The following is a 13368-nucleotide window of genomic DNA, read 5'->3' as shown; positions in this document are numbered from 1 at the left end:
GTCTGTAACACTGCAGATACATTAAATAAAAATGTAGTGGTGCAAGACTTAAGGGAAAGGTAGAAAAGCACAAATGTTTACTATCTTTTTGATTCCTTAACAAAAAAGGCTTCCAATATCTGGCTTGGCGTACACGGCAGGAATACAAGAGCTGGCAAAACTCACGTAGGCAGTAATCCAATCATCAGCTCTCTGTTTATGAGGATTACAGAGAATGGAAAAAGCAAGTTCTGCGAATACATTTTTGTAAGTATTTGGAGATTTGTATAAGATAAATACTGTTTCAGTAAAGTAACTTCCAAAGAGTTTGTGTTCCTTCCTCTCATTTCTTATGTGGTACGTAAGCAAGTAAATGTACCCTCCTTGCAGTTTGTGTAGAGAGGGGTTTTTTTCTCCTGTGATTAATGATGTTCTGTGTGTACAGAATGAGGCAAAGAGGCTCGACTATGACACTGCAGGATGACTAGGTATTCATTATTTCTTCCAAAGCAGTTGAAATAGAATGTATTCTGGATTATTTATTTTTAATAAAAGGGATTTCTACATCTCAAATATGAACATTTTTTTAAAATTACTTCTATATATTCAGAAACCATTTGGGTTCCGCTGTCAAACTTATTGCAATTTAATCTCTCATTATGAGGGATCAAGTACTTACGTAGCTATTCTTAAAAACAGAGTGTATACGGTGTAGAAATTCCTTTGGACACCCCAGGAATGACCCACAAATTTTAGTATGCAGGTAATGTTTCACTTCAAGTACATTTGTTATCACTGCTCCATACATTACGCTAGAATTGTTATTAAAATGTCTGTTCTTCAATTCTCTGTCTGGTTTATTGAAGCCTAAAGGGGCACATAATCAGAAGGGCATCAGACTTTATTTGATGTTCTCATAGTGGAAGCAATTTTATAGTGAATAATTAATTCCTGATAAAAGATAATAAGTTCTGAGCAAAAAATCAAAGATAGTATTGTCTTGAATTGTTACTAAAAACCCGATTGCAGATAACACAGTTACCTGAAATCAAATAAAGATATCACACATGAACCAGGATTGGGTGAAATGCATGTTTTGGATTATCTCCATTTAGCTGAGCTTTTGCATAATTTTGTATTTTAGTAATGATTCACAGTTTAGAAAATGCTTTTTTTTTTTGCTTTTTTTTTTCCTCTTCCTTTACAATGTTGGTTTTGCTTTTTTCCCTGGCAACACCAGCAAGCATTGCAGTGGTAGTGTTTGTGTATACTTACTAACTGAAGCGATGCAAGGGTGAATGTTTTAATAGGAACAATTTTCATGTTAAAGAAGCAAATAAAAAAGTTCATGGAATCTGAATTTATTTACATGTATATCTCCTTGCAAACTAGAGGCCTACCTTTGAAGATGCTTTGAAGAACAACTTCAAAGAAAAAGGTCCGTGTTTTGTTTTGAGATATGCATGCAAATGAAATCATACTCTCCTTTCTGAAAGCCCTATGCAGTTAACATGAGGTGGTGAGTACGTTCTAGACGCTTCCAAAAGAGTGATGAAAGCATGTTGTTCTTTGGCTTATGTAATTCATCTTAGATGTATTTCACAGGGTGGTACCTTATACTCTTAGAAGCCTGACACTGCTGTAGTGTCGCCTTCCAAAAAACCCACAAAAACCACACTGTGGGACATAACCTCTTCATGTGAGAGGAAGCACTTCTTTCTTTCTTTTCTTTTCTTACAGCGAGCAGCATAACAAACTGTTTAAAAACCATTTGGATGTGGTGCTCAGGGACATGGTTTAGCAGAGGGTTGTTAGGTAGTATGATTAGGTTGCGGTTGGACTCGATGATCTTTAAGGTCTTTTCCAACCTCAGCAATTCTATGATTCTATTTATCAGCCAACTGTGTGCAGAAAAGGCAGTAAAATTAAAATGATATACAAAGAAAATGAATTAACATTGGAAATAGCATGGATGTAGAACTGTGTGGGTTAGGCACACAGTGCCTTGCAGAATGGTGATACACCCTGTAGAAATGTCACTGAAAAAGTGTCAACCTGTGTTTTTGTATTCTTTCTCTCTTCACACTATGATTTGGCTATTTAAATGAATGGTTACGAGAGCAGAGAAATATTTAGATTTCTGTGTTATTACTTATCAGTCCCTGCATCTCAAACATGAATAGTCCATCTGAAGTCAGTATTGTTACATAAGGGAATGAGTAGCATAACAAATCCACCCCTATTATGTGTGTATCCAATGTTAGCTTACTGCAAGAAAATCAATACTTACTTACCAAAGCATCAAATGTGTGACCTGTTTAGAAACAGCAGAAGTCTAATGCTGGAATGTACATGTTGTATAAACAACCTCCTTGGGTCAGCAGCATAGTGATTCATGTAGCTACAATGGAGTAACAAGGGGAGAAGGGAGGCAAACAGAAGACACTTGCAGAACTGTTCTGAAAGCACAGTCTTCTAGGTTATGGGTAAGTCTGCCTCTGAGGCTCTGTGCTTTTTTTGTTCCAGTTTGCCCCAGTGTCCTAGTAAATAAGTAAGCCAACCTCTTTAGCTCCATGCCAACGTTCTCCCAGGACTTCCTTAGGAAGTTTTGTTCCAGCCTTCCTCACTTCTGGAGCTATCTGCTTGAGTTGTGCCCCAGTCCCTTCTCTTTGTCTAAATAAATCCTCCATTCTCTCCAGTCCTGCTCTGGCCCCTTGCTTGAAGGGAGTTCCTCAAAGGCTGAGGTGATCTCTCTAGGATCTGGGAACTCCCTGGGAATGGAAGTTGATTCTGCTCATGCTGGCAGCTTTGATGAATGCCATCAACCATAAAGGCAGCTCTGCTGGTCAGAGCAGAGGTCGATATGGCGTCCTAACTCCAAAGCAGCCATTTGCAGGTACCTGCAGAAAAGCTGGCAGGCATATATGTTATTGCCTCTGAATGCTTGTTGGTCCTCAACATGTTTGTGTTTGAGGACTCTAGGGCTCTTAGAGGCTTGAATGGCTCTGGCCAGTCCCCCTGTGACCCTCCGACCTGCTGCTCATGGTGCCAGAAGCCCCATTTCAGCACATCCTCCAGGGATGGGGCATCCACAGCCTCCTTGGGCAACCTGTCTCCAGCTCTGTCTCCTGCTGCTCCTCGCTGGACACCCTGGTTCAGGGCTTGCTGTGCTTGGGGCTGTTGGTGGACACTGTTATGGGCACCTGGTGCTGCTGACCATGCTCAGAAACAGTGGGATGGTTCCCCATTGCTTCTGGGGAGCAGATGGGCCTTACTGCTCTCTGACACTAGCCTACACTGCTCTTCTCTGAATCAGTAGATGACATTGCCTTTTCAAATTGCAAACAAATAACAATATTTGATTAGGGAATTATTGATATCTTTTATAGATATAGGCTTGGCCACAAAAATTAATCTTCCTACTCAGCCTTGGATTTATACAGAAAGGTGTAGAGGAGATAGTCTTTACTTATCCTAAACTTAATTATGTGGGAGACAGATCCAGCAGTGGCATATGGTAACATCATAATGCTATTCCCAGTTATTTTGGGAGTTTATGTAACTCTTAGATTGTTCAGAAGAAAGGATTCATAATATTTGGTTCCAAGGTTGCACACACAGTGGTTTTTGACTAAACATCATCAGATGTCCACATTCCAGTTCCATTCATCTTGTACTTTAACCTGTCCACCTCAAAAGACTCCAGTTTTCCCAGCTATGTCTTCTGAGCAAATGAAGTCTATCCTCCTTTCAGAACACCGGAAGTTTTCCTCTGCTATTTTCATTTGTGGAAACTTTCCCTCATACTCTCCAGGCTTTGTCTCCCAATGGTCTCAGCAGTTTTTTCTAAAGAGTTCCCTGAGCCTCTGGAAAATCTCAGCTTTCTTTCCCAGGACCCCTCTGTTCCTGAATAGGAACAACTGTCTACTGCCTAACACAAACAGTAAGTTGTCTTCCTTGATGTTAAAGAGGTTTTTTTTTGATTGCTAAAGATAACCAAAAGTGGTCCTAAATATACCAAAAACGTGATTGCTAGTGAAATTTTCTTGCCTGTGGCATTCATAAAGGGAAGCATCAACAAATAACACTCCATTCTATGTTTTAAACAGATAAAAATGAAAGAAGGTGACAAATCTATTTGGTGCTACTGGTCTTACTACTGGAATCATTGGAGCAGGAGTGGGAGACTGAAGAGAAGAAAAAGAGTCTGCTAACATTCTTTCCATATTGCATTTGTTAAAATATCTTAGGAAGAAAAAAAAGAAAAAAGCCTAGAAACTAATGGTGGGCTCCAGAGTCCTGAAATTCCCTGGTGACATCTCAGTCCTGTTCGGTGGTTTCCCATCGGTGATGCTAGTGTAGGTATTAGGTCAGTTCCTTCATTACCTCAAATGCAAGAGATCTCTGCAGAGGATCTAGCAGTCTGATGCTAGCTGATGATGCAGGTAGGTGGCAATATAGTATATCTTGGAGGAGGAGGAGAAGCTGTGCTGTTTCCTTCTCTTATATGCCTGGAAAATTATATTGGAAAAGAAAATGTTATTTAATACGTTCCCTGGCTAGTCTGGATTTAATATTCACAGAGTTGTGGAAATAGCTGCTGGGAAGTAACTCTTGAGGTCACAGCACCATAGGATAGGGAAAGGTTCTCAGGAGATCTCCAAGTCAGAGTGGAGGCTTTGAGCTCACACTGGTAGCCCAGGGTTTTATCCAAGCCTGTCTTGAAATTGTCCAAGGATGAAAGTTGTACACATGTTCTGTAGCGCAGCCTCCCGCTCAGACCACAGCTATTGACACATCACATCTGTTACAGTTTTGTCTTGAAACCTTCAATGATGGAGATTCCACCACCTCTATGGATAACTTGTCCCAGTACTGCACTATAGCTCTAGTGAAGACGTTTTTCCTTAGCCAACATTGACTTGATCACCTTCTGGATATATATCACAAAGTAATTGTTAGTTACGTAAAAACATTTTATACATCATCTACTTTAGTTCAGTGGATATGGAAGCTATTGTACATCCACATTTGCTTTTCTGTAGGTATTTGGTTTAAATATTTGTAGCATGTGTTAAGATCCTCTGAGGCAAAAGCAATTTGGGACTGTAAATTAGTTGCTCCAGTATTAATGCTCACTAATACTCCAGCTGGAAAGGAGAAAGTCTCTCATTTGTTCTAACAGCACAACCAGTACCAGATAAGGCTGTGAGGGAAGGAAATGTTGTAGAAGGAAAGCAGATAAGAAAAATACTTTTTGCACGAGAAGATTGCTAATCTCCATCTCTTTCCCTGCCTTGGGCAGTGCTTGCTGACTTTTTAAAGTACTCGAACTTTACAATTAACTGATTCCATCTACCAAACTGTTTCCACATTTACTAATTCAATCATAAATAGACTTTCACACAGGAATCAAATGGCTTGTTGATAGACTTGTGAAAAAAGCTTGGAAATGCTTGCATGTTGAATTTTAGATGAGGATGAATTTCATATGTGCTTCTGAAATAAAATAAGTTTTGGGTAAGTCCTTTGTCCTTGGACAACTTTCTGGATTGGTTTTGCAATTTCACCACTAATTTTAAATGTAACAATGTTCACAATTACTCCAAGATCAGCAACATGGAATCTACAGAATCCCATCAAGGTCAGAAAAACCGAACTCTTATAAATCAAAATAGGAAGTAAATTCTGGAAACGGGAACAGATCAGAAAATGTGGGAAGAAGGCTTTTCTTGTATACAACTGGGGACGTAGTGCAGGCTGTGCTTTCTGATATATATAATAGAAATGATATGTGATAGGAATTGTTGCATTTTTGTTTAACCTAAAATTTGTAACATCTGCCCTTTGCAGGCACCTGCTCTTTCCCCCTTTTAAATATTGAAATATTGTTTAAATATTGAGTGTGGTTTATGATTAATTCAGTACAGCAAGATGGAACGTGCAGCTCATATCACAAGAACATGTCATCTTTTGTTTTCTGCAGCCTGGTTTTTGAACTGTTCAGTAATTTATCATGATGATTATAATGGAGCAAGACATTGCAGCAAAAGAAACCAGTCAAGGTAGCAATTGAAATAAAATACTCACTCCATTGTTTTAATAGCTTGGCTAAGGGCCTACAAAAATGTTTTATTTTCTTTCCCATTGTTTACACTTACTGACAGTAGGATAGACTACTACTCTATGAACAGAGCAGTGTTGCTGGTACGGTGTTGTCGCCTGCCCCTGAGCAATTCTGCTAGTACAGCATAACTCAGGGATGCTGAGGAAGGTCCTGTAAGTGCAATTTAACTTTTCAAAGCTATTTCAGCCTCAGCTCTAGTGTGCACAAACGAAGGATTATGGTTGTAGTCATCTGACCACACCGCTGAATCTTCCGCTATGGCCAATAATCCCAATGGTACCAAACTCAGGGAGCGCGCAAAGGTTGCTCTTATCACAAAGATCATGAAACAGATGGATACAGGACAAAAGAGAAAAAGGAAAGGAAATAATTAGACAATCTGGATGTGTGTGATCCAACATCCTAAGTTTAAAGACAGCAACAAGCAATTTTTTTGGTTCTGCGGGCACCAAGGGCAGGGTAAGTAAGCTGCAGGAAAAAAAAATGTAGGCTAGTCTGTTGACACTCTTTGGATTAAAGGAAAAAATAGGTGAAGTTATTGTTTTATTCTGGAGTCACACTTTTTTTTTTTTTTTAATGGTAAATTCCATGTGCAAAATGATAGGCCTGACTTACAAACTTTGATTCAACTCAAGAAAATCCAGTTTCTATCTGAGATTTGTGATGATTTTGCCTGCAAAGAACTGTGGCAGCAAGAAGGTAGACTTCTTTTATTGAATGTGCTAAGAGTGTGAAATTTCACTTCCAAGCTCAGATTATTATCTTAAGATCAAAGTAGGACAATGAGTTGTTCACAGTCTGCAGAATTTCCTGGTCAGATGTGTAGTTGGCCTCAAGTCGCTTCTTTGTGTTGCTTGTTAAAAGGAGCTCTCTTCCCCCTCTATAGCTTGCCAGCTCCAGATAAATACGACCACCATGTCTTAAAAGCATTGAATGACTATTTTTTTCCAGGCAAGAAGACATATCACTGAGAAGCTCTGCTAACTATGTGAAATCTTCTCCCAGACAGATGATGGAAGTCATGTTTGTAATTTCAGACTCTGTTTTCTTAGATATACACAAATGCAGAACTAAAAATAAACATCTCATCCTCAAGAGAATACACATAGACAGAAGTATTTGTATAGAAAACTGTTTCTAAGCAGTGCATACACCACACAATGTAGTGTGTATATAGAGTATACTATAGTTTTCTTTTTAATGTTATTTTGCTCCAGTAACTGTAATTAGGAAAGAAGTTGAAGATTTAAAGCATTGTCCTTTGCATTGGAAGTACCAAGCAAAAATAGCAGTAAGGGGTCTCAGGTCCAAATTGATCACCTGTGATGTGTGTGCTGTATTCCTGTGTAACAGATGGCCTGTGTCACAAAGTGATTGAGAGTGAACGCATGATTGAATATCATGGCTGTGAGAGTAGCACTATTCCATTAATGTACGTAGCCTAATAGTTAATTAGAGTATGGTAAGGGACTTATTAAACTAAGGTTTTAAGATTTTCTTGAATTTATCTTAGCAGAGTAATAGGTTTAAGTGAAAACTCCTCATAAAGTGCCTTAAGAACAGCTACATAGAAATGTAGGTTACTTGTAAGTTACAGTCCTCCGAGTAAAATAACTCACTCTACGTATTTACAGGTTTTAGTTGTGGGTCACAATAACTGGTGATCCAAACTGTACTTATAACTGTCATTAAATATAAAGCATAGAAAGCTAACTCACTGGGGAACCAAAAAGTGGCATCATTGTGAAAGAGTGTTTAGATTTTTTTCTCTGTGCATACAACCAAGGATTAAATTTGCAAACATTTTTGAAAGAGACCATAAGGGAATCTTCTGCATGGAGGCTCAAAAGCAAGCAACCATCTTCATTTTATTTTTTTTCCCCCCTTTCTAAACAAGTTATTTCTTGGGCTGAACTTCTTTAACACTTTCTTTCACTTTACTTTTAAGAAAAGCTGAACGGAACTTTGTAAGGTATATTTCAACACATTTAAAAGTTGTTTCCAGTGTTATTAAGCCAAGTGTTTCTATATTGATTTATTTTTTTCTTGAGCTAACTAAAAAATGATTTTGCCAGAAATGCCTGAAAGATGGCATATTCATAGTCCTCTGAGGAATACGTACTCTGCCAAGTTTGAAAATGCTTGGAACAGAAAGGTCTCAGTGAATCTTGCAGGCTGTGCCACGTTTTGGTACTGATTTATGAGCGACATGCCGATGTTTAGCTTTACAGTTTGTCTGATAAATGCAGTGAAAGAAACACAGCTGCATTTATTACACTAATTGCATAATCACATCTTTGATGCCCACAAACTTTTGGGAATATTCAGATGGTATATTCTAAAAATCCTAATTTCCCTTACTTTCCCTAATGCTAACACCTTCAATTTATTTTTAATTTAATGTAAGCTGTTGTTTGTACAAATGGGAAATTTGAATAATAATGTTTCTGCAGTATCTGTAATTCAGATCCTTTATACATGTTATAAAGCAGAGCTACAACAACCACGCAGTGGTAAAATATACAAATGTGCCAGTAAAGGTATGGAGGTGTATAGCTCCTCAACTGCTACCCAGGTAGAGTAGCCTTTGATGATCAGTGTAATTTCTGGGTAGCCTTAAAATAGTTTTTCCCTTACTGTCATTCTTCCAGATGATTATTTTGGAATTTTAAAGTATTTCATTAGTCTTTATGTATTGGTAGCAGGCAGTCTCAGAGACTAACTGGGGATGTGTGGGTGGTTGGACTGGATGATCTTAGAGGTCTTTTCCCACTTTGGTGATTCTATAATATAAGCAGAAACACTGAACTTTGCGGCACAACACACTGAGCCTCATCCCAGCCAGCCATCAGGTGGGGGAAGTTATGCAGAAGTGGTGCAGATGACTGTGCTCACTTGCAAGGAAGGGATTTGGAAAATCTGCACTGGCTGATAGGTGGTTTAGCAGACTCTGCCTTTTTTCAGTGACCAAAGCCAGTGTTTTGTTTATGAAGCCACTGCAGAGCATCAAAAATCATTTGTGGCTCATTGGCATACATTGATCTCTATTCATGAATTAAAGCAAAGCAAGGCTGCGTATTTTTTCAGAAAGTATTATAGGCACAGTCAAAACTAGGACAAGTGGGAATATCTTCATATTCTCCCAGGGGAGGTTCAGATTGAATCCTGGAAAGAATTTAGTCTCAGAAAGAGAGGCGAGGCATTGGAATGGGCTGCCCAGGATGGTGGTGGAGTCACCATCCCTGGAGGTGTTCAAGAAGAGGGTAGGTGTGGCACTGAGGGATGTGGTTGGTGAGCATGATGGGGATGGGTTGGCGGTTGGACTAGACGAAGTTAGTGGTCTTTTCCAACCATAATGATTCTATGGACACAAATACTTTGCTGTATATGCAATGACTGACTGCGGGAAGGTAATACCAAACGACAAGTTCTGCTGTAGTGAACAGCACAGTCTGCACGTTGGGGGGCAACTGAGGAGGCTCCATCCACCAGATGTATTGTTTGCTCCAAGTCTCGAGGCATTCAATTGAGAACGTTATCAGCCTTGCTAAAATAATACATTTCCAAGTGTTATTTGACTGAAACTGTTTCAGTTTTTTGTTTTGTTTTGTTACGATATGTTGTTAATGAATCAAAATGTAAACTGTGCAATTACTTCAAAGGAGAGCACATGTAACACAATTAGAGAAGACATAAATGTGGTCGGTGTATTAGATAAATAAAAATTTCCTATGGCATTTATGAACGCTTTCAACACAAACTGTTCTCATTAAAGCTAGAGACAAGAAAAGACTTTGCTCAGCACTTATAGTATCTCCATATGTTAAGTCTGATTTTCAGCTGATAATTCCTCCAGTCTTTGATTTTCCAGATGAAGTTTTTCTCTCAAAAATGACACCCCTATTCCTGTCCTACAGTTGCTTGCAGCACTGTATCTAAGTAACCAACTCAGTAATTAGTAATTACATGTGGTATTTGCATAGCTGAAGTCCCTGTGAAGCAAAAACCTAAACGCTTTATCAATTTAAAAAAGTGCTAAGTTTCCTTATGATGGAAGTTTTTTCTGCCACAGAGGAAGTGGAAGTGAGGAATGCACTTTGTTAAGACAAAGAAATGCCTCAACCAAATGAAGGGAACTGGTATGGCAACTCTAGGAGCAAGCACTACCAACCCATGGAGATAAACACTCGGCAACTTGATTTCTCTTCTTGGTTGGGAGATTTGGCTTGGAGCTGCTTCCATTTTCATCACTGTTGTCAGCTGTTTCTGAGTCCCACCCAGCTGAGGGGCTGGCAGTCTCCTGTTTGCACTGCAGTCGCTGGAACAGAGACCAAAATCCTCTGATGATCACCGTGTGCTCTGGAGCAGCTGTAATGCTATACTCATGTTTTCACAGGCTCTGTGATTTCTTGCACATTTTTTCTATTCACAGCCTAGCTTTTTCTCCAACACTCTGCTCCCCTGAGAATGATGTTAAGTACTGTTGTGGCTTGAAAAGCAGAAACTGAGAGCAGATTTCCCTGCAACTTCTTCACAGCACCTCATGTCGTGCAGCTGAACTGCAGTTGGTCTACAATGAGCTCTTCAGATGCCTGCAGAGTAAGCTGCAGAGCATGCATCTGTGAGTGGGAACAGAAGGAAGGAAGCAGGGGTGGGTGGAAGAGCTTCTCTTGTAGTGGCAGAGCTGCTGCATCTGGTTGGAGCTGTTGATTCATATCCTTAGGCCACTACAGCTATGGCTTCCTCCATGGTATCATTCCTACTGCAGTGAGCTCTGATTGTTCCACGGCACCATGGCTAGCATGACTTTTATATCCAAAAACGGCTGTGTAAAGGCAGGAAAATGAGAAAGGGTTTGAGGGTTTGTGCACTGGCAGAAAACAGTGTTGATTCTTGCTCTTGTGTAGACACATACAGAGCTTTGTAGAATCTGAAGAGCTCAGTGACCAGCTGGCAGAACAACATGAAGTCTAAACCACAGGCTTGGAAGAATGTGACTTAGCTTGATGTAGGGGCTGCGAAAAGAGCAGGGCCAGAAAATCCACTGGGACTGGTGCACCAAACTACTGTCCGCTGAGACAGCATTTGGTATTACAGTCTTCTGCTACAAAAGTGTGGATGCATCTGCTAAATACAGAGAATAACAGGGATGGAGGTGTTGGAGTTACACTGCCACCTTTGTTTAACAGTGAAGATAACACAACGATAATGAGCAAAAATATTACAGAAATAAGTAGAGAAGGAAGCTCAGCTCCAGGCTTCATGCAGGGAACTGACCCAGGGATAAGCCAGAAAAAGAAAGCTTGGAGCTGACAGCCCTTTGCCAGTGAATGACAGTATGGTTGCTGGAAATGCTGTTAAGGGAAGCAGGGCTTTGTAAGCAGCCTGTGTCAGGGAAATGCCTCTCATCATTAGAGACATTGCTAGTTTTAAAAGAGTATCCACTGGATTCTGTTTTGGGACAAGGAGGGAATAGTCTGGGCTCTTTTGGGTTCCTGTATGCAAAAATTCCTGATACTCATACTGATATTCCTGATACTCATAGGCTGGAAGAAAGGTGGTGATTTAAAGTCCTTCTGCATCATCTACCAAAGATGATTTTCAGTCTAACACAGTGGCACTGGAATTTAAAGAAACCCAGCAAAACAGCCATCATTTTTCTCTGGTGATCAATTTATTTGTTTGTATTCATATATAACACAAAGTACATGCAGTCATAAGAGAAAGATCAGCAGAAAAATGATTACAATTCTGATACCATTCAACATTGTCATGAGTCAGACTTACTTCCATTTAATGCATATCTCATACAGACTGCTTTGGAAAAGGTTTTTTATTTACTGAAGACAGCTATAAAGTGGTGATTGAAAGAGCCCGGTGCCCCAACAAGACTGGAAACATCCACATACTTTTGGTTAACCAGGAAATAATAAAATGTCAGAAAACATCCTTCTCTATTTTAAACCTTCACTAAAATTCTGTAGTGCAACAGCCAAAGTAACTCAAAAAATCAGAAGCTGACTATGTGCTTGCAACACTGAGCTTGCTTTTTAAGTTACACTACTCATTAGCACTGCTCTGGGAACAACTGAGAAGCACCCCACCTCCTCCCACACTATACCACTGTTTATTTCTGCTTATCGACGTGGTTGGGTTTTGCTGGCATCTGCAGGCAGGTAGCTTGAAGCTATGGGGTGAGCTACAACAAATGAGCCCAGCGACCTCATTTGACTGCATCTAAAATACCACATAGCTACAGTTTCTACAGTTTCAGGAAGATCTTCCTGATGTTTGATGTTTGGCCACATGGCTCTTGCACCACCACTCAGCTTCTGAGAGCCCAAAGGGATTGCAGAAGTGAGCTGAGGGGAGGGTGGTGTTCCACCGTGGTGGATGAGTAACTTCCACCAGTCTTGTCTTCTGCTTCTCGAAACAGAACATGAACTTCATTAAACGCTTAATTTGGACATTGAACTTAAGGCTTAAAATCCTGAAGTAAGTCAGCTGTAATTCAAATGGAATTAACTTTCCAGTGCTAGCATTAGAAATGAAATTGATGTTGAAAGGAAAAATCTGGTACAGGTTTCTGCTGTCCTTCTCCCTGCCCTCCTCCTTTGCACCTCCTGCTCCCCAGGCTCTGCTCCTCTCCTCACACCTTTTCCCACTGCTGACTGCAGGCATTTGCCCACACTGACCTGGAGCCCCCAGCCAAGGAGCCCCTGTGCCACAGCAAGGGGAGCGCAGAGTGTGGGAGGGTACAGGCATCCCCCATACTGCTGGGACAGAAAAAGCTGTCTCTCTAGCAGTGCCAGGAAAACAGAACCAAGTAGATTAATGAGAAAGAAAAGTATTGTTCTGAAATAAACATACAGCCTTCGAATTTTTCAAGAATGCACTTTAAATTCAGGTTTATTTCTTAACTTAGCCCAGCTGTTGGCCCTAAGAAGCAGGTACTGTTTCTGCCAGCAGCACTCAGGCTGGTGCAGCAGTGCATTCTGCAGCCTGCAAACACAGGCGTTGTTGACACTGGTAGAGAAGGCACCCTGCCGTTGGTTTCCTTCAGCTGCCACTTGAGCTGAGCTCTTTGCTTGTTTTCTTCCTGCTGTGTTTTCTAGATAAGCTCCTGTGGCACTCAATTCCCCTCAATTCTTTACATTTTAAACAAAGCAGATATGAGGAAGTTATGCTCCTCCATCAAACAGCCTGCTAAGTGGGCCTTAGTATTGGGCAACTGATTGCCCCGAAGAACTCAGAGCTAATGG

The sequence above is a fragment of the Lagopus muta genome, chromosome 2 (assembly GCF_023343835.1).
Source record: "Lagopus muta isolate bLagMut1 chromosome 2, bLagMut1 primary, whole genome shotgun sequence".
NCBI lineage: Eukaryota > Metazoa > Chordata > Aves > Galliformes > Phasianidae > Lagopus > Lagopus muta.
This window is presented reverse-complemented; position numbering follows the sequence as displayed.